This window comes from Zalophus californianus, chromosome 2, assembly GCF_009762305.2.
Source record: "Zalophus californianus isolate mZalCal1 chromosome 2, mZalCal1.pri.v2, whole genome shotgun sequence".
Lineage (NCBI taxonomy): Eukaryota > Metazoa > Chordata > Mammalia > Carnivora > Otariidae > Zalophus > Zalophus californianus.
The window spans coordinates 59,289,078-59,309,989 of record NC_045596.1 but is presented as its reverse complement, the minus strand read 5'-3'; the positions used below and the strand labels follow the sequence as shown (position 1 = coordinate 59,309,989).

Below are 20,912 nucleotides of genomic sequence, written 5' to 3'. Positions count from 1 at the left end.
TGGGCGGGGGAAACATCACAGAACCCTTCAAGTTCCAGGAGGTGTAGTTAATCTTCTGTACTCGCTTATCACCTGTGCAGGCTGCTTGCTGTCAGAGCACTTACCATGTTGTAGCGCAGAGTTAACATCTGTTTATGAGTCTGTCTCCTGCACTTGACTGGGAGTGGCTTGGGCAGAGAAACTGGGTCTTTTAGCTTTGCATGACCTGGCCATTATCCAAGCCTCCAAGATAGCACCTCCAGCTTTCCCGCTCCCTCACCACCCTCCAGCCAGACTGGCCTTGCTGTTTCTCCCACATACCACGCTCGTTTCATTTGGGGGCCTTTGGCACCAAAGTCATTCACCACATGGCTGCCTTTACTTCATTCAAATTGCAGTTCAGCTGAAGTCCTCTGACAACCCTGACCATTCTTTTTTTTTTTTTTTTTTAAGATTTTTTGTTTGAGAGAGCGAGAGATCGATCTCACGACCCTGAGACCAGGACCTGAGCTGAAACCAAGAGTTGGAGGCTTTATGGACTGAGCCACCCAGGTGCCCCGACCCTGACCATTCTTATCTAAATGTGCCACTCTCGAGTCACTCTCAAACTCATCACTCTGCTTTATAACTGGCCTTGCTTCATAGCACCTACATTTTCTGACATTATCTTAATTTTTATTTCATATTACTTAGTTATTCTTTGACATTTGATATTATCGTTTTGGGAGGAATGGTGGCTATGTTCTTTTATTTTTTTCCTTTCCTATTTATGTCTTTTATTTCTTCTACAACAGTCTGCAGGCTTTTTGAGAGTAGGGACTTTACCTTATTCACCTTTGTAACTCTGGTACCTAGAAGAGTTTAAGTGGTCAATAAAATACTGTTCATTGAAATGTTGGTTGTTTCAGTATCTTGTGTAGCACTTAATAAACACTCATGAATACGTGAACAAATATAAGATAAACAGGAAAAGCTGATGCTTCCAGATAAATCCTTTACCTCACTAAATTGTTGGTTGATCCGCACAAAGTGTGACAGGGTTGGATTAATATATCACTGGTATAAACTGATCATCTTTGATTCTTAGCTGTCTTTTAGCCAATGACATGCCCAGCCTGCAAATTTGTCGATTTTTCTACTGCATCGTTTCTTATGTCTTCCTTTTCCTTTTCCACTTCCATTGCTCCCTAGTCCATGCTTTTAAAATTTCACATGTATATATTTCTTTCTTTCTTTCTTTCTTTTTTTTTTTGAGAGAGCGAGAGAGAGAAAGTGAGAGGGAGCCTGTGTGTGCACATGCACACGAGTGGGGCGGGAGGGAGAGAGAGTATCTTAAGCAGACTCCACACCTAGCATGAAGCCCAATGCCGGGCTCAATCCCAGGACCCTGAGATCATGACCTGATCCCAAATCAAGAGTCAGATGCTTAACCGACTGAGCCACCCAGGTGCCCCTCATGTGTATATATTTCTATATTGCCTTTGATTTAACAACCGCCACCAGACAGCACCATCCACAGGTCCTATTCATCATTGGCAGATCCAGCTCTCTCTCATTCTGTCATGCCCCTGCTCCAGATGCTCCAATTATTTACCCTTAAACACTCTGGCATTTCCATTTGCCAGCTGTGAGGTCATGGGCAAGTTATTTAACATAATTTCTTCTTCTGTAAAAATGAATCTGATTAATAGCACCTAACTCATGTCTTGTCATGAAGATGAAAGGAGTTAATTAATTCATAACTGTGATTAATTCACAGTTCCTAGCACGGAGTAGGGAATTACCAAATGGTAGCTCTTATTATTTTCTTATTAATAATAACAATGGCTACAGCAATAATTGGAATGCTTTAGCTAGGGTCTCACACTCCGATCCAGGACTACCTTTCTGCCCTAATTTTTTATGACATTGGCCCAAATCTTGGTTTTTCTTTCCATTTGTACTTCTCCAAATGCCAGTCATGATTCAAATTCTCCCACATAAGAGACTCCTTCTTTTTATTTAAAATTTGATGAGGATGATGTGACTGATGAAGTTGACCTTTCCCAATCTCTTGTTTTTTCTCTCCTCTGAAATTCTTCAGTTCTCCCTGCTACTTTCTTAACATATTATCCTGACTGGTGATACCTGTCCTATCACCATATTTCTTTAACTGTAACTCTTGTCTTTAATTTTTTTTTAATAATTGTAACTAGAGTGTTAATAAGTGGGACAACTTTGAGTCCCCAAGAACCCAGCACAATGTACAAATTCCTTATTTTTTCTTGCATTAGTTCCTTATACTAGCCAACCACTTACACTGAAAATAATGAAATGGAAGGAAAAGGAAAAATAAGGTCACCCACAGTTTGTTGTTTTTTGGTCCCTCCTTACCCATCAGTAAGCCAAAGGTAGAGCATTGGCACAATGTGTGCATATCAAGAAGTGAAATATAAACAGTTGAATTTTGTCCAGTGTTTCCACTATTCTGGAAAGGAAGAATTCATATGCGTGTGCAATCTGGAAAGGAAGAATTGTGTAATGTCACTGATTTTACAAACAAGTGAAGTACTATATTTGCTTTTAAAAAATCACATTGTACAATGTAGAAATGAGTGGTAAAATTCAAGCAAGTTTTAAGTTTTCTTTACTTAGGGGCATTTAAACCATTAGAGGTCAAAAAAAAAAGACTGCAGAAGAAATGAAAAAGCTTTATATTTGGGTTCCTTTAATGCCACTTTTTCCCTAATTTTTTGAATGAGCAACCCCACATTTTCACTTTGCACCAGGCCCCGCAAATTATGTAGCTACCACCAATGAGTACTGATATTAATGAAACTTCATTTGGGGCTGGAGAATATTTGGATTATATATGTCTTTTGTGCTCTGACTCTTATGAAATTGACTTCTGTGACTTTACCCTTTATAAAGGGTAAAGATTTAGAACAGGCTTTTATCTACATGTTTTTGGTTCCAACAGAAAAGGGATTTGAAATGTGGTTCTTATTTTGTTTTGTTGAGTGAAATGAAATGATCTTGTTTTTTTTCTCTTCTTTGCTATCATGTTTATGTTCAAAAGGTTATTACATCAATTCCAGCCTTATTGCAGCAAACCCAACACCATTTCATCAACAAAGCTCATCAAGCCAAAACTACACGATGTCCTCAAATTAAATGATGACTGGACCACAGCGAAGCCTGCAGGAGTTGGATGGCTCGGCCTAGGTTGGCCTTCACTGTACAAACGTAAGTAAATGTGCCCAAAGATAACCTCTGACCTGCCTCTCTCTCTCTCAAATCTTTCTTTTGCAGCCTGGGCATACCTCCTACCTACCAGTGCCAGGCCTTGCTTGTTGTCCACATGCATAGGAGCACAATGCCTTTGATGTCTTTTATACTATGACTTCAAGACTATGAACTTGGTACACTCTCCCAAAGCCACACCTTCCCCTAGCAAAGTCAGGGATCCAGAGCCATGAGCAAAGACTCACGCTGAGGCAGGTTAGATGAGGGCACGTTGCCCTGCTTTAACAACCTGTCAACAATTTAAGAAGAATTGCAGAACATTTGAGTTGGCAAGGTAAAGAGATCAACCTAAGCTGTCAAGTTGCCCAGATTTAAGGGTGTCTTAACTACCTATATAAAACTGTTCAGATCATAGGATCTCTTCTCTTCGCATCTCCCCCCATCCCTTCTGGCTTTGCGAATGCATTTCCTGCAGCTTATCAATTTCCATATCGTTGATACGATTAAGGGTTAAAAAGGTATTAGTAGGCTAGAGAAAAAAGTTTTTGGTTCCTTTTCATGATTGATTGCCTGGTGATGTGGGAACAGTCCATCAGGGCTGGTAAACACCCACAATGGCAGCATTTCTTGGAGGGGTAAGGAGGCAAGAGGGTGACCAAAGCATTCTGGATCTATCATTAAAATTGCCATCTTGGTAAAACAGCTTGCAAAGTTGCAGCATAGACAACCTAAGGCTAATTTCTCACACTGATCTGGTATAACTGTTCTGGCCCACACGGGTCTTGGAAAACCATCACCTAAAAAGAAGGACTTCTGGGCATGCTTGAGCACTGGGTCAGGAGCAGTGTTTTGATTTCAGGAGCCAGATTATCCAGACCACACAAAGGTAGCTGAGGATGGAAATGTTGGCCTCAACCTAAAAATTTAGTATTCTCTCTGCCATGCAAAGTTTGCTATGCTATGTAGTGGTGATAGGGAGTATCAATGTCAGATCTATCTACAAGAAAATGAGAGCATGAGACCCCAAAACGATACCTAGTGTATACTCCCCGGATGACATCTGTTTCCACTGTAGGTTGCCAGGCAGATCATGAGTATTAAGAAACATTGGTGAATAATGGCATTGGATACCTAAGCAAGAAATGATATGATCAGTGATTTGTTCCAGTAATATTAACCAGGCAGTTCTTTGAAAGATTAATTGTGAGGAAGAGTAGTAAATGGTAAAGATGCAAGACATTCATTGGATGGCTTTGCGACTATTTAAGCAAGAGAAATTGAGGCTACACAAAGGCAGGCGAGATGAAAAACAGGGGACCAATCTAAGAAGTTTTACTTGGATCCATTTAGTATGATTTTGATTTGATATTCAATACAGAAAGGAGAAAAGAAATGTAGATGGAGTAAGCAATGGACAGAAAATAAGGAACACGGTAGTGTTAGGAATAAAGGTGAGTCCTTCTGTTTGGGAAATACTGGTTTCAATGCCATTTCAGCCTGGAGGTGTAAGGAAGAATTGTCACAAAAGAGAGTTAGAGTGATGTGCTGACACCCCCCAACCCCCCGGCCAAGGAGACAGCAGGGCAAGTCTGATGTAAGTAGGGCAGCTTGGGGAGAAAAAGCCAACTCTGAAGAAACAGAGAGGTCCTGGAGAAGAAGCTCAAGCATTTCAGAGATGGTATATGTTCTGAAAAAAATAATAATGATGATAAAATAAAATAAATAGACCCAAATCTGGAGTGCAGGGTAAAAGTTTCCCTGGAAAGCTTTGAACCAAGGACAAGGAAACGAGAAGAGAGTGCTAGAAGATTTATGAAGCTGGACTCAGAAATCCCTGGCTTGGTTTCACAGTGAGACTGTGTGACCCCGACGTTGTGTATATGGAAGAGAAGGCCGGCTGCTCAGAGGCTTTCTTCAGAGTGACAGTGTGAATGGGGGGACGGTGCAGTCCTGACTTCCTTCCCGTTTTGCTCTGGATGTGGGCTCAGCCCCACTTAGGCTTTGGGTCAAAGACAGTTTGCTCTTATTCTCCAAAAGTGGGGAATGGATTTGTTTCTTCTGTCCTTCATTAAGCTTGAGGATTAATCCAGTCCTGACCAGGAAGTAGCCTTTTTCTGTAACCATATTATTATGTGGTTTTTCTTTTGTCCCGTTATCTGCTTCTCTGATGCCCTGTGGGAAGCTGCCTCCCCACCCCCCACCCCACTGCACCTCCCCCCGCCCCGCTGCACCTCCCCTCGCCCCACCCTGCTGAAACCTGATTCTCTGTTTCTCCTGTTCCCATTGTCATCTCAAACTGACACCTCCCTGCATCATTGGCTAAAATCTCATCTAGGGCTGAGAACAATAAAATGTCTCAAAGGTGCTCCAACCGGCGCATCGTCTTCCAACCGATCCATGCACGGGATAGTGAAACCAGACCCGAAGCTAGATGGTGAGCTTCCTTAGAACCTGCTTCCTACAGAGTCAATATTTACCTTGTCCAGTCCCCTTGGGGCAACTGAGTTTCGGCAGATTCCCTTCTCCTGTCTAAATGACAGCATGCCTCAGTCAGTGTGTCTCTGGTCATGAAAGATCTGACAGATCTCTGAGCAGAACAGCTTGGTCTAAAGAGCAAAAGAACGTATCTGCGGCTCAGAGAGGAAGTTTTCCGCACTTCGTCAATGACCTAGGGAACCTGAAAGGAAGAACTCGAGCTGAGTCTATCTAGCTAGGGGAGTGCACTAAAGAAGAAAAGATGAAGGTTGAAATATTGGTGATACAGGGGAGGGGGGTGCCTTGCTAGAAAGGGAGTCAAAAGCAGTGTCTAGAAACGACTGTTTTAATTCCTTCAAATCCTTAAATTAAGTGTGTGTCATGGCATTACGTTGCATTTGACTGGTTTCTCATGTGCCCTGGGACTCCATCAATGATGGTAATTTGCACAGTGGTGTACCTTAGGGCAGGTTCATGCTGAGCAACAGGAAGGGGGGAAAAGGCCACTGTACATTCCCGGCAGCAAGGTCCTTTAAGGAGAAATGCCACAGCCCACCCCATTAACTGCTCAGAAACTGCCCATCCAATATTAGCAAGGGCAAGCAGTGATGAGAACTTGGCAGGGGGTGAGGGGGAGCCAAGGATGGCCATATCAACACATGGATCCAAAGTCCCAATACAATTGGGTAGTTCAAGGGGCCACACTTCGAAGAAAACTACCTAGAACATGGTCACAGAGGCAGTTCTATCTCAACTCAGTCATCAGTGAGAAGTTTTTTTTTTTTCCTAAGAAGGCATATTTTCTGTTTAGCGCTCTGTAGTCTTTGAGACTATCCTTGTGAACCAGACTCCACCATGGTACCCAAACCTGGCACTTTGATTCATTTCTCAGATGTGGCAGCATATAGTTGCTAAAGATACATGTTCTGGAATCAGACTGTCAGGTTCAATATCTAACTTTGCCACTTACTATTGGCCTTGGCATCCTACTTAAATTACTTAAGCTCTCTACCACTGGATCTTTCTGGTCTGTAGAAGGGGAATAATACCTACCCATAGGATTGTGATGGTAACTAAATAAGATAATACATCTCAAACACTTTAAAAGTGCCTGGAACATAATTTATTCACCAACAATGTAGCTGTTTTTATTATCCTAAGCCGTGGGCAAAGAAGAAAACTGTCATATCTGACATCAACTGGCTTTGTTATGATTCAACTCAGTCCAGTTATGTAATTACCTATAGATTATTGCTTATTTGCATCCATGCACTAAAGATACTCAAGAACATCTCATACTGTGATGTGTTTAAAGCCATCGCCCAGTATTTTCAACAAGTTTCAAAAAATGTCTTGCTATGCCTGATCTAACAGGGCAAGATATAGTAGTAGAGTGTATGTGTTATGTGAGATCATGCTCTCAGTTGAATGTTTTCAAACAACACTTTTTTTCTTTTTACTTGATACTCTGTTCAATTAAACTCAGAATGTAAATTCAAATTTCAGTTCTGAGTCATCTTGGTGAAATTTCTAAGCCTTGCTGGATCTCATTTGCCTCAGCTAACTACAATAATAGTATTTATTCCAGAGATTCAGTGTAAGGATTAAATAAGCTAACTCATGTAAAACTTAGAACATGGCGGGCTTCTAGAAGGAGCTGGAAACCTGTTCATTATTATCATTCTGTTAAGTTGGGCTTTGAGAGCTCTAGCCTGCAGCTTAAGTGCAGCTGCCGAAAGAAGGATCACTGTCGTCTCTGCTGACAGCTTCCCTCAGCCCATCCTTAGAACATTCTGCATTGTACCCGGAAGTGTGGGAAGCCATTTTTGTCTTCTGCATAAAGAAAGGGAGGAATTGTTGTCACTAGGTGAGCACTGCTATCTGCTAGAATATACCACTTGAAGGTATGCATCTCTCTCATTACAGATTACACAGAAATGGGCTCGAGTTGAGGGTGAGAGGGGCTGGACTCAACACCAGTGGGCTGTTTTACAAGTCACAGTCGGGTCTGTGTCTGGCCTGCGCCATGATCCATGTGTCTTCGGAGGCCTGATTATGTTAAATCATGTAACTGGCCAATTCCTCCAAACAGAAGACAACTCTGTTCCCTAATCTTCCTCAATGCATATCACCATTTAAATCACTTGCTCTCTCTGAGTATCAGGTCAATGGAGAGCCAAGTAAGCCTGGACATCAAGAAGAGACAGTTGGCAAAGTTTTTCTGTGAAAGACTAAATTATGCAAATGGTCACCAATAATCATTTCAGTGAACAAAAATGAGCAGCGAAAATGTTATTAAAGACCGTAATACACAAGCCTGTGCCAATAAGTACATGCATATATGAGTTCAAAAATATGTCTAATTGTCATTTTTTTCACCAAATGTGTGGTATTGTACTAGTTAATATGCCTGTTAATTCTGTACTTCTTAAATTTTGTTTAAGGATTTTATTTATTTATTTGTCAGAGAGAGAGAGAGAATATAAGCAGGGGGAGAAGCAGGCAGAGGGAGAAGCAGGCTCCACACTGAGCAAGGAGCCTGATGTGGGGCTCGATCCCAGGACCCTGGAATCATGACCTGAGCCGAAGGCAGACGCTCAACCAACTGAGCCACCCAGGCGTCCCCAATTCTGTACTTCTTAGTAATACCTCTGCCTACGCCTCACCAAGGGAAATATCTACCTCTGTGAAGAGGTAAGCTGATGTGGACAACAATGTCTTTGATCATATGCTGCCTTCAGGCTTCGATGCAGCTTTCCAGCCATTGTCTTTTGAAAATAGCAGTTCCTTCCTATGAGTTCCCAGAGCCCCTTGCTCGTACACCTGCCATAGCAGTGCTTCTCGAACACAATGTGAACACGACTCCCTTGGGGATCTTGTTAAAAGGCGGAATCAGATTCATTAGGTCTGGAGGGGATCTGAGATTCTGTGTTCCTAACAAGCTCTCAGGTGTCACCAAGTGTTGAGCAATGAGCATTATAGTTTATAGGCAGTTGTGTGCAAGCCATTCTCTCCTGCTAGTGTCTGGCCCATAGCAGAGAGCAGTGGATGTTTATCACTTACTGTTAAGCTAAGCTTCGAGGCTCTGAAACTCCATTTTATTTTACTTTTTTTTTTTAAGATTTATTTCTTTATTTGACAGAGTATCAGGTCAATGGAGAGCCAAGTAAGCCTGGACATCAAGAAGAGACAGTTGGCAAAGTTTTTCTGTGAAAGACTAAATTATGCAAATGGTCACCAATAATCATTTCAGTGAACAAAAATGAGCAACGAAAATGTTATTAAAGACCGTAATACACAAGCCTGTGCCAATAAGTACATGCAGGGGGAGGAGCAGGCAGAGGGAGGAACAGGCTCCCCGCTGAGCAGGGAGCCCAATGCGGGACTTGATCCCAGGACCCCGGGATCATGACCTGAGTTGGAGGCAGACGCTTAACCAACTGAGCCACCCAGCCTCCATTTTATTACTGATAGTTAGTCATCACTAGGTTATTAAAATTAAGTCCTGGTAGAAAAATGTATGCAGCCTGTTAATACTTGGTATGTATGTAGCACTTTTCTTCTTAAAGTTTAAAATCATTTATCTCCATTATATGTTATTATATTCTGAGTATTCTGAAAGGGGAGGGCTTCTGGACAGTATCTCATTTCTGTCTCTGTAGCGTCTCCCACCACAGCTAGGGCTCAAGAGCTCTTTAGTGAAAGATGAAGCTCCCTGCTGTATTCTTTCCATACAAAAATCCCATCCTACCCCCATCTCCCATTCTGCATCAGTAATATTCAGAAAGGTCTCTTTTGTACATATTTTGAATTATTATCATTTTAAATCAGAAAATGATGATGAATGGTTTCAGTTTTGCTAACATTGCTGCTATCATCTCTTTGAGTTTCCGTATCTCGAGAAATTTTGCTCCTTTCATAACTGCTCAGGTACTTCCTAAAGAAGTAATTTTATCATTTGTGTTTGACTTCTAAATAAATGAGGGGCTTGGGGACTGTTTAAAATGAAAGCCACTTGTCTTGATGCCGGAAGAGTCAGATGAAGTGCGGGTTCATTCTGATTTTCAGTTTCGTCTGCTTTCAGGCAGTAAGTACAATAAAACGTGAGCATTTCTGACTCACCTTCTGTCCTCAGTTCGTTATCACCGTTTACATGTCATTTGATGTCATACAGTGAGGCAACGTGCTACTTGGGTGACGCTATTTATTACACTGTTCAAAGGGTAGGCACTGAGTCCCTAGTAAGAATCGTTCAGCAGCAGCCATTTATAGAGAAAAAGTGCTAATAAGTGCTAACATTTAATGTACTCTCATCGTAACGGGTCCAGGAATACAATATTTTATATATTTTTTCCTTTCCATTTAACCCCCCCTCCCCGACAACCACACAAAGTAGGCAAATTACCATCTTATAACTTTCCCATTTTCTAGCTGTGGAAACTGAGGTTTAACCAAGTGGTCTATCTTGTCCACGTTGCATAGCTAGTAACAACAATTCAAACCTGTTCAGCCAGTCCATTGGCTTAGGGTTTCAGTGAGTTCACTAATATTTATTGAGTGTCTGCCGTGTGCATGGAATTTAATCAAAACCAGCCCGGGTGGTACCCATCATTTTCCAGTTTTCAACAGAGGAACTCTACTGAGCTAAGCTAGGTCATTTAGCTGAAAAACGGTCAGCTGTGAGATTATAACTTAGATTTGGCTGACAATAAAACTATTATTTTGGGGGAAATCATCCCTATAAAAAGCTCATGCATACTGTTCCATTGCGATTCAAAGGAAAAATAGAAAAACTGGAGAAAACAGAAGGCTGGGAGGTCAATGAACCTACGAAAGGGATTGGAACTGAAGTGGTTTCTTTGGACAGTTTTGGTTCAAGCTGGCCAGGTTTTTTTTCTTAACCCATCCCTCCTTCCTAGTTGTTCCCTTTCCTCTCCCTTTCCCTCTCCCATCCCCACCTTCTTCTCCCTACAACTCTTTCTACTTCTGCGCTAGCTGCTAGTTCTACAGTTTTGGTGAAACCCCATTGCCTCGGCCCCATTTTCTTGTTACCTCCCCAAGCCTTGAAACCAGTTGTCAGAGGACTTGGGTGTGCCCCAATGCCACAGGCAATCTCTGCTTTTAAATAGGAAGCTTTACCCAGGGACTGCAGTTCTACCCTGAAGAGCTTTTGTTGTGTTTGGAAAAGGTAATCTAACTGATCAGCTGGGCCCTCCCAGAACAAGTTCAAACAGTGCCTTTCCCTGAAATGTCTCCCTAGGTCTCCAGGCTTTCCCCTCCACCCCCCACCCATAGCTATTCCTCCCAGTGGAGGTGTGTTGATTGTCTTCGGTGATTTCCAGAAAGCTCAGTTGCATTACGTTCCAAAAGGGGTTCTACTGGGACATCATTCCTAAGAAAAGACAATTTCTTGTTTCCAACTGAGAAGACAGACTTCCGATAAATATGGTTCTGATTCATTTTTTCATTACCTGGTTGAAGTATTTCCTGCTTTTACTTTAGGAAGACATATAATGAGTTTGAAGCTGCCAAATCCAACAGGGACTTCTAGGTATATGAAGTTTATTCCCAGAAAATAAAAACATATCTCAAAATCCATAATTATGCCTCTTCTTTTAAATAGTTTCTTTTATTTTTTTATTTTTATTTTTTTTTAAAGATTTTATTTATTTATTTGAGAGAGAATGAGATAGAGCATGAGAGAGGGGAGGGTCAGAGGGAGAAGCAGACTCACTGCTGAGCAGGGAGCCCGATGCGGGACTCGATCCCGGGACTCCAGGATCATGACCTGAGCCGAAGGCAGTCGCTTAACCAACTGAGCCACCCAGGCGCCCCGCAAGTGGATTCCTTAATCCCCATCACCTGTTTCATCCATCCCCCCACCCCCCCTCCCCTCTGGTGACCATCAGTTTGTTCCCTAGAGTTCAGAGTCTATTTCTTTTTTTTTTTTTTTAAAGATTTTACTTATTTATTCATGAGAGACAGAGAGAGAGAGGCAGAGGGAGAAGCAGGCTCCCGCGGAGCAGGGAGCCCAATGTGGAACTCGATCCCAGGACCCCGGGATCATGACCTGAGCCGAAGGCAGACGCCAAACCATCTGAGCCACCCAGGTGCCGCAGAGTCTATTTCTTAGTTTCTCTCTCTCTTTCTCTCTTTTTCCCTTTGCTTATTTGTTTTGTTTCTTAAATTCTACATATGAATGAAATCATATAGTTTTGATGGTACTTGTTAATTTTGTTTTTTCTCTTCCCAAATAAAGGCAATATACTGGTGGATCACAATAATTATCTGACCAGGGCCGCCTGGCTGGTTCAGTTGGAAGGGCTTGCAACTCTTGATCTTGGAGTAGTGGGTTCAAGCCCCATGTTGGCTGTAGAGATTACTAAAAAAATGAATAAACGTAAAATAATTATAATTGTCTGACCAACATTAAAAATGTGTCACTTTGGCAGCCTAATAATGTATATATCTTTGACCTAGATAAGTTATTGGCTTTGATCTATTTTCCGTTCATTTCATTAGATAATAATAAAAATGTAAAATGGTATTAGTGATTTTTATTATTTTTAAATTGTTAGAAGAGATTATTCAATGAGGACCTTCTTAGAAGGCCAGTTCTGATCCAGAAGTTGTTCTTTACCTGGTCTGGTGGAATTTCATCATAATTATGCATAGATTAATAGTCAAAGGCTTAGGGAGACCCCATGCAGATTTCTAGACTTCTTTCTCTGCATATGGTACTCTAACCAATAAACCAGCTGTCACAGCCACCCTGTACTCAAATCTGACTCCTCAATTTAGGGAGAACTCCATGCTCTGCTTAGGTTTTCCCACTCTGTGCTGGGATACAGGTACTTTCTGGCAGAAATTCAGAATGATAGTTAAGGCCCACCTCATTTGTTTTCCTTTTTTCAAGGATCATGGTTTTGCACTATCTGTTGTCCATAGTCTGGAAAGAGTTGTTGCAGCACCCCCCCCGCCTTAGTTTTCTAGTTGTTAACAACAAGAAAGCGAGTTTAATACTAGTTACTAAATCATGTCTGGAAGCAAATTTTCAGGAAAAAATAACAAATTCTTCTATGTAGATTCTGCTATTCTAGAATACAAAAGTTACCATATCCAGATAACAATGTTTTACGTTTGTTTTTCCGTGATCCTATTGCTCATGCAGAATTTATCGAGAAGATCTAATAGTCACTTAGTTCTATAAAATAGCAATTATAAACCATCTGAGAGATCCCGTGAGTTGTGAAAAGACTTAATTACAGCCCATTTTATTGGTTTCTCATCTTGTCAATATTCCTATACCCAGATTTATTTTTTATAACAATAACAACAAAAATGACTACATATTGCCCAGATTGAATGCCCACCATTTCCCCCAGATTTGCTTTTTGATGATTTGGATCGGATTCAAGAATGTAATCCATAAAAGAGCAGGAAGACTTGCCATCATTGAGGATTTTCAAAGGAATGTGATGCTGTCTATAAGGGACAATTTCAGTGGGAAGATCAAGTACCATCAGGATAAGAATAGCACTTCCCAGCAGGCCAATACAGACTGTAGTGGTTAAGTTGTGATACATTTCCAAGGAGAAAACTCGTCCCCAGTGTGCCTGAGCTGCTATTGTTGCTATGTTTTCATTCACTTCTTCTGAAAGCATAGGCTCAAAATCTCTTATCACAAATCTTTGAAACTAAATGTGCTATGAAATTTAGTTTTTCTGGTTTTAAAAAGGTAATACCTTATGTAGTCCATATATTTCATAATATCTCCAGCTGAACTGGACAACAGGAGAAATCACACTCTGATATATCTGCAATGAAATGAATAAATAGTCTCATCAACTGGGATAAATAAATAAAAACAAAAAAAGTTGGTTTTTGGAGATTTATAGATTTGGCAGTCACAGATAAGGAACTAAGGATATGTATTTTGAAGGCCCCTAACGAGCCTTTAGGAAATGCAATATGCTCAGATATTGATGTCATCGTAATATGCACATATGTATTATTCAATAGATTAAAATGTATATCAGAGGGGCGCCTGGGTGGCTCAGTCGTTAAGCGTCTGCCTTCGGCTCACGTCATGATCCCGGGGTCCGGGGATCGAGCCCCGCATCGGGCTCCCTGCTCAGCGGAAAGCCTGCTTCTCCCTCTTCCACTCCCCCTGCTTGTGTTCCCTATCTTGCTTTCTCTCTCTGTCAAATAAATGAATAAAATCTTTAAAAAAAAAATGTATGTCAGAGAAAGTGACCATTTATATTGAAAACAATAGATAAATTTCTGTAGGAAACTTTTTCTCTTAATTTATGAGTTAAAGTTAAAGCTTACTAATGAAACACTTAATAGCTAATATTGAAGGAAATACAAAGGTAATTAACTCATTATCACGAATAATTAACAGTAACGATTAACAGTAATCGTACTGTTCAGGTATTATGACATCAAGTGTTTTTATAAGACGATTGTTTACAAAGCATTTTCAGATAGTATTTGATTCTTACCAGAATCCTGTGGGGCAAATAAGATGGATATTATTATTTGTCTCCACTTGCAAATGAAAAAACTGAGGCTTAGAAAATCCACATGACTTGTCAAAGACCATTCAGGCCTCACACTTAGGGTATCTGATGGCAAACCAAGTGCTCATTTCACTATATTTCCCTTTGAATCCAAACTTTCATTATAGTATATTTCACCTTATTGTAGCGTATTCTACATTGTCAAGAAGTCATTCATTCCCTCTACATGGGTTAAAAAGCCCTCATTTATTCATTTACTCATATATTAAAAATAATATATGGTGATCCGAGTTCTACTATATTCTTCCAAAAGGCAATTTTTGAAAGCTACTTAGGTAACAATTCTTTGTCTTTTAAGATTTTTAAAAAAGATTTTATTTATTTATTTGAGAGAGAGACTGAGAGAGAGAGAGAGCATGAGCAGGGCAGAGGGAGAGGGACAAGCAGACTCCTGGCTGAGCAGGGAGCCCAACCCAGGGCTCTATCCCAGGACTCTGGGATCATGACCTGAACTTAAGGCAGCTGCTTAGTTCTGAGCCACCCAGGCATCCCTCTTTTTTTTTTAAGATTTTATTTATATGAGCGAGAGAGAGAGAGAGGAGGGGGAGGAGCAGGGAAAGAAGGAGAGAACCTCAAGCAGACTCTGTGCTCAGTGCAGAGCCTGATGTGGGGCTTGATCTCACAACCCTAAGACCATGACCTGAGCTGCAATCAAGAGTAGACACTTGGGGTGCCTGGATGGCTCAGTCGTTAAGCATCTGCCTTTGGCTCAGGTCATGATCCCAACGTCCTGGGATCAAGCCCCACATCGGGCTCCCTGCTCACCGGGAAGCCTTTTTCTCCCTCTCCCACTCCCTCTGCTTGTGTTCCCTCTCTTGCTGTGTGTCTCTCTCTGTCAAATAAATAAATAAAATCCCCCCCCCCAAAAAAAAGAGTCAGACACTTAACCGACTGAGCTACCCAGGTGCCCCAAGAATTCTGTGTTTTAGCTGAGTTAGGACTGTGACTCTTCCCTACAGCATTTGGAAGGGTGTCTAAGAACTCATGGTACCCAACCAGTGCATTTTATTTTTAATATATGAGTAAATGAATAAATGTAGGAAACACTCTGGATTGGCCACCCCTAGAGCCCCTGACCTTGAACATTGAACCACACGTTCTTCTGCACTATCTGCTTGATAGGAATATAGAGGGTGAATGGGATCTCTACATTCCCAAGATAGTGATTAACAGGGGCATCCGGGGTAAGCTTGTACAAACTAGCTATTCCAATGCATACCATACAAGCATTATCTTCTCTCAGTGGAGGGGCCTGAACTTTAATAAATGGGGGAAAAGGACATGCAGAAGGGAGAAATACAAAATCATACAGCAAGTCCAGGCCTAATTAGGAATAGACACAAGTTCCTTAAAGCCCTTTCTCACCACACTGGCCCTTACAGTGAGTGCACATGACAGGACAGAGTGCCAATCCAGTACCTGAACACTGGGCCTGCAGTGGTCCAGCTCAGTCAGCTACTTGGTCTCTGTGAATTCCTCTGGGGACTTGAGTGACACAGACTGAAGTTGATTGAGATTGAGGTATTTTGTTTCCCTTGTCTATAATTTGTCTCCAATCAGACCTTGGCCAATTAAGATTCTCCCTGCTCGCTTTTAGTTGAAGGCCACTTAGGTGAGCCACATCTCTAGTCCTTGTCCTTAGTACTGAGGTTATTGGCTCTAAAATCATCCATGGAATGAGTCATGTGCTTGAAATAATCCTTGGGGGAAACCCAGTGGGCAAGCTGCCAAGTCAGGTGCAGCTGACCTTTGGCAAAGAAAAGTGCCTGAAACTTAATGGGCCACTGATTTCAGGTCATTCATGGAATCCTAGAATCAATCAGTTAATTAAATATTTAATAAGCAAGCACTGGGGATCTCTAGATTAAGGGATCTATGTTTACCTAGATGGTATGGTAGAGTGATCAGGAACCAGTGTCCTGGGATGAGGCCCGTGCTCATGCCTCCTCCTCCTTCATGGGTAAGGATCACAGAGGTACCTTAAACATCACCGAGTGCCTTAGTGTATAACACACTTGTTAATATGTCTACAATGAAATAAGTATATATTACCACTAATTGGGGTGTGTATAAGTGTACATGCTACATTCATATGTGTATGTGAACACTAAACTCACGTAATATGAAATGCTTTTCGAGAAGTATTGTATTGGTATATGCAACATGATTATTCTTAGGTTCATCCTGGGCATATTTCCAGTGATTTTCTTGAGAGTGAAACATGATTTCCACCCAATATTCAGCCTACAAAATGAGAATCCCTCCAGAAAAAAAGAAAAAAAAAGTGTTTGGGAATTCTCCTTACCTGGAAAGAATAGACATCAAATGAATTAGGAAGGAGAAGCAAGAATATAGAAAGAACTCACTGATCTACAGAGTACCTCAAAAGGCCTTTCTTTTGGCCTGAGGAGGGATTCCAGTCGGCCGTCCTGATTTTTGGGTTGTTTGTCCGTCCTTGATATTTTTCACAACAAGATGCTTTGCACATTTTCAACACTCCAAGGAAAGGCTTCTTCATGGCCCAGAAGCCAGTGCCGTTCTTATCCTGCCAATCTCTCTGCCCTTAATTTCCTTTTCCTCTTCATGACTTTCTTGGTGCTCAAAACTGCTGAACTCATTTATTTTTCCGATGGCCATCCCTAGTCTTAGAAATTTCCTCCGACCACCTTCCTGTGAATGGAAAAACCTGCGCCTCTTGTGTCCCACCAAGCATTCCTGTGTTCAGCAGGAGGGTTAGGGCTAGGATTAAGGGAGTTGTTATTTGCTTACAAACCCCTAGAACTGGAGTTGAGTCTTTGAGAATACTAAACAAGTTTTGAGTGCATTGGAGGGTTAAAAAAAAGATCAAGGCATATAGGACCCATTAAGGCATTTTTTTTCCAAAGATTTTATTTATTTATTTGACACACAGAGAGAGACAGCAAGAGAGAGAGAGAGAGAGAGAGAGAGAGAGGGAGAGAGCACAAGTAGGGGGAGCGGCAGGCAGAGGGAGAAGCAGGCTTCCTGCATGAGCAGGGAGCCCGATGTGGGGCTCGATCCCAGGACCCTGGGATTATGACCTGAGCTGAAGGCAGCGGTTTAACCAACTGAGCCACCCAGGCGCCCCTATTAAGGCATTTTTAATCCAGGGTTTCTTAATCCTGGCCCATGGACTCTTCAGTGATTAGTGAATGGGCTTCAGGGACTCTGTGGGCCTCCTGTAATTGGAAACAACAAAATAAGTATAAATGCGTAGGGAAAGCTTTCATTTATTTTCTTTTTTTTTTAAGATTTTATTTATTTATTCATGAGAGACAGAGAGCGAGAGAGAGAGAGAGAGGCAGAGGGAGAAGCAGGCTCCCAAGGAGCAGGGAGCCCGATGTGGGACTCGATCCCAGGATCCTGGGATCATGACCTGAGCTGAAGGCAGATGCTTAACCATCTGAGCCACCCAGGTGCCCGCTTTCATTTATTTTCAAAGGATTTTGTGATCCCAAAGGATCCCCTAATTAGACCCACAACCAAAAAACATCCGCCAAATAGAATGGCTGGAGGTTTGGGGTTTCAATGACTCTCTCCTCCTATCTTCAGGCCCTAACCAACTGAGAATAGGTAAATGTAGCTAAGCTGGGCCCAAAGAATTCGTGGTAAAGAATGATAGAGAATGGACTGAACAATGGTGGTTTAGCTTGCTTGTTCACAGTTATCCAAGAAGAAGGAAGAGTAGGGGCAGGGCAGGTCCTGGCACCTTGTCTCTGCAAGGCAGTGACCCCACTTTCTGCTGACCATGGCCGATTGGATTGTTACCGATTACTAATTCACCAAGTAAAGTCATCCATCTTATTTTAGGGAGAATCAAGTAAAAGGGGGGGAAGAAAAAGCAGAAATAATCCAATACTAAGGAGGGGGCGGTCTGTTCGCCTCTGTGCAAATGTGGTATGGGAGTATGAGTTCCTGGAATGTGATGGGATACACATCATTCCCAATCCACTCTTCACTGAGCCCTACAGAAGTAAGATCAGTAAGTTCAGTCAGCGTAACCTTTGGTCTAACCACAGGTGAGGATGCGAACGTCTGGCCTTTACCCCTTCCGATACCATGCTTAAGCAGAGTAGCTAAGAGGGCAGGCCTGGAGCCTGACCCCTGCATTCCATTCCTAGATCCATCACTTGTGTGGCCTTGAGCAAGTGACTAAAATTTCATGCCTTTATGTATGACATGAGCAGTTAATATTTAAGAGGGTTGCTCTAAGGAATAAGTGAATTTGTACCTGTAAAGTGCTTAAACCTTCTTTGGTACAAGGCAACAATTAAAGTTACTTGTTACTTGCTAAGGCTTTGGATTTTGCCCAGTAAAAAAGATCCTTCAAGACTTTTCCTCCTATCCATACAATTTTACAGCATATGCCATAAAGTTTTTTATATAAAATCTTACCCATACTGTGCACTCCTCATCCCACTTTCAAAATTATCTACAAAGTGTTTAGGGATTGGCTAAAGGATGAGATACTCTCCAGCATTAAGAGCTACATTATTGAACACTATTTAATGATAGAGGAAAGATATTTATAATACATTGTTCAAAGAAATAGAATTTTCAAAATAGTATGAAAAGTATGATAAAAATTTTTCTTAGATAACAGATACATGTTGATAAAATGTTTGGAAGAGTTTACACCAGAGTATTAGAAGTGTTATTTCTAATTGGTGGAATTTGGGGTGATATTTATTTTTTTCCTCCTTTAATTTCAACAATGATTACAGCACTTCTCTGAAGTTATTTTTAAGAAAATAATTCAAGTCCAGTGCCTTCAAGAAAGTATTGGAGACCCGATTCTCATTCCGACTCTATTAATAGTAATGTTAATGTTTTCACTGTGCTAAGCCTTAGGAATATTTCCTCACATTTTAATTGGTTAAATGGATTTCTCCTTTTCTCATAGAATGAATGCCACTTAACATTGGAAGAGACACGAACGGTCACAGTCCAACCTCTGCACATGTCGCAGATCTCACTACTGCTACCTCTTTATCCAACCTCCATGGATTCAGATATAGTTTCAACTTAAATGATTTCATAGACTGAGATCCAGAAATTCAGGGGCAGCAATGTGGACTGTTAGTTTTCAGGTATTTCTTACTGGCATTAAATCAAGTCAACCCTTAAAAGACTGGAACAATAGAAATATTGCATTTTCTCTAGAGTAACCGAGTATGGGTAGCCCCTGTTTTTCCAAAGTTTGAGTTATACCACTTTGCTATTTAGAAAGAACTACTTTAGTACCAGTTTGCATTAACTAAGAGGAATAGAAAAGGGATTTTCCCCATTAGGGAAAAAGGCAAAAAGGGAAAGTAGTGTTCAGCATTTATTTTGTACTGAGCCATTATAGAGGCAGCGCGACCCTGAGCAACCCCACCAAGCTCCTTCCCCTCAATGATACTCAGCATCTCAGCATCCAGCCACTATATCTTTGAACTGTGTCTGTGAGCATCTGGGCTTATTTGGATTTATTTTGTGCATCCATTAGTAAAATGCGTCTTAAGGTATCAGAGAAGCTTAAGATAGGTTATTTTTGGGGTCTGGGAAAAACACAAACATATAGGTGCACCATTTCCTGGTGGCAGGGACCGGAGTGGCCAACGGCCTGCAGAGCAACGTGTCTGAGATTTATTGTGACTGCTGTGACCCGTGCCTCACCCATGACTCTGCATCTGTGAGAAAGGCACACAGCAGCGGTAAGAAACACAAAGAAGGTGAAAGACTACTATCAGAAATGGGTGCAAGAGCAGGCTCAAAGCCTGATGGACAAAACAATGGCTGCATTTCGGCAAGAGAAGATACCTCTTACTCCATTGTCTGCTCCTCCTCCTGCGGGGCAATGATCCCACCACCTCCTTCCAGTTGCCCTGGTATGATCCCAGCACCCAATATGGGGGGCCCTCCCATGATGCCCGTGATGGGCCCTCCTTTTCCCGGTATGCTGCCAATGGGACCTGCTCCTGGAAAGAAGCCACCTACGGGAGGCCACATGCCAATGATGCCTGCCCCCCCTGTGATGAGACCACCCACCCGTCCCATGAGGGTGCCCAGTCGGCCAGGACTCGACGAGACATGTAAGAAGGGACAGGAACCTCTTTATAACCATTTTATATGACTTGTTCTTCACCAGGAGATCATGGTGCCGTGACTCTGGGTGTTTTCTCACAGCAAGACGGGGAAGACTTGCTCCCCCTTCCTATCAAAGAAAGAATAGTTTTGGCAGGGGAGGAGTGGGACCAAAAAAAAAAAAAAAAAGCAATTTTCATTTGCACTGTAAAATATGAAAACAAAATTGTCAACTATTTTAGTTAAAAAAATGTTTTTCCATGTAAATTAATGGTACTTGCTTCTTTGGTGTACACTGCTTAGGGTTATGAGAGTTTTCATCTCTACTTTTGGAGAGCGGGAGAAACTTGTAATTCTTTTATTTTTTGTGTGTGGATAAGGTTCAGATCCATAACTAGAGTGACTACTTTCCCCCAGGTCTCTGTCCTGTAGGCCGTCTTTCAGTGTCTTATTTCTCACCGCTGTCACTGCCGCCACCCTTGTTCAAGCTCCCCTCATCTCCTGCCCCGTCCCCCTGAAAGTGGCATCTTCCCCATGGATCTCTTTATTTCTTACTTGCTTTAG

General features: G+C 41.7%; 1 long non-coding RNA gene and 1 pseudogene across 2 annotated transcripts in view; both read left to right on the top strand.

The window, feature by feature from the left end:
- The window catches only part of LOC113924117, a 28,442-nt gene extending 9,139 nt beyond the window's left edge, over positions 1-19,303 (top strand). The window contains exons 1-3 of one of the 2 annotated variants that reach the window (XR_003520540.1): positions 485-531; positions 3,038-3,204; positions 19,186-19,303. This is a non-coding gene — a long non-coding RNA (uncharacterized LOC113924117). Of the gene's footprint in view, positions 1-484; positions 532-3,037; positions 3,205-19,185 lie in introns of those variants that run through there. The other variant, XR_003520541.1, reaches the window with a different exon arrangement.
- A 153-nt stretch (positions 19,304-19,456) lies between these two features.
- Positions 19,457-20,912, top strand: LOC113925552 (annotated as a pseudogene).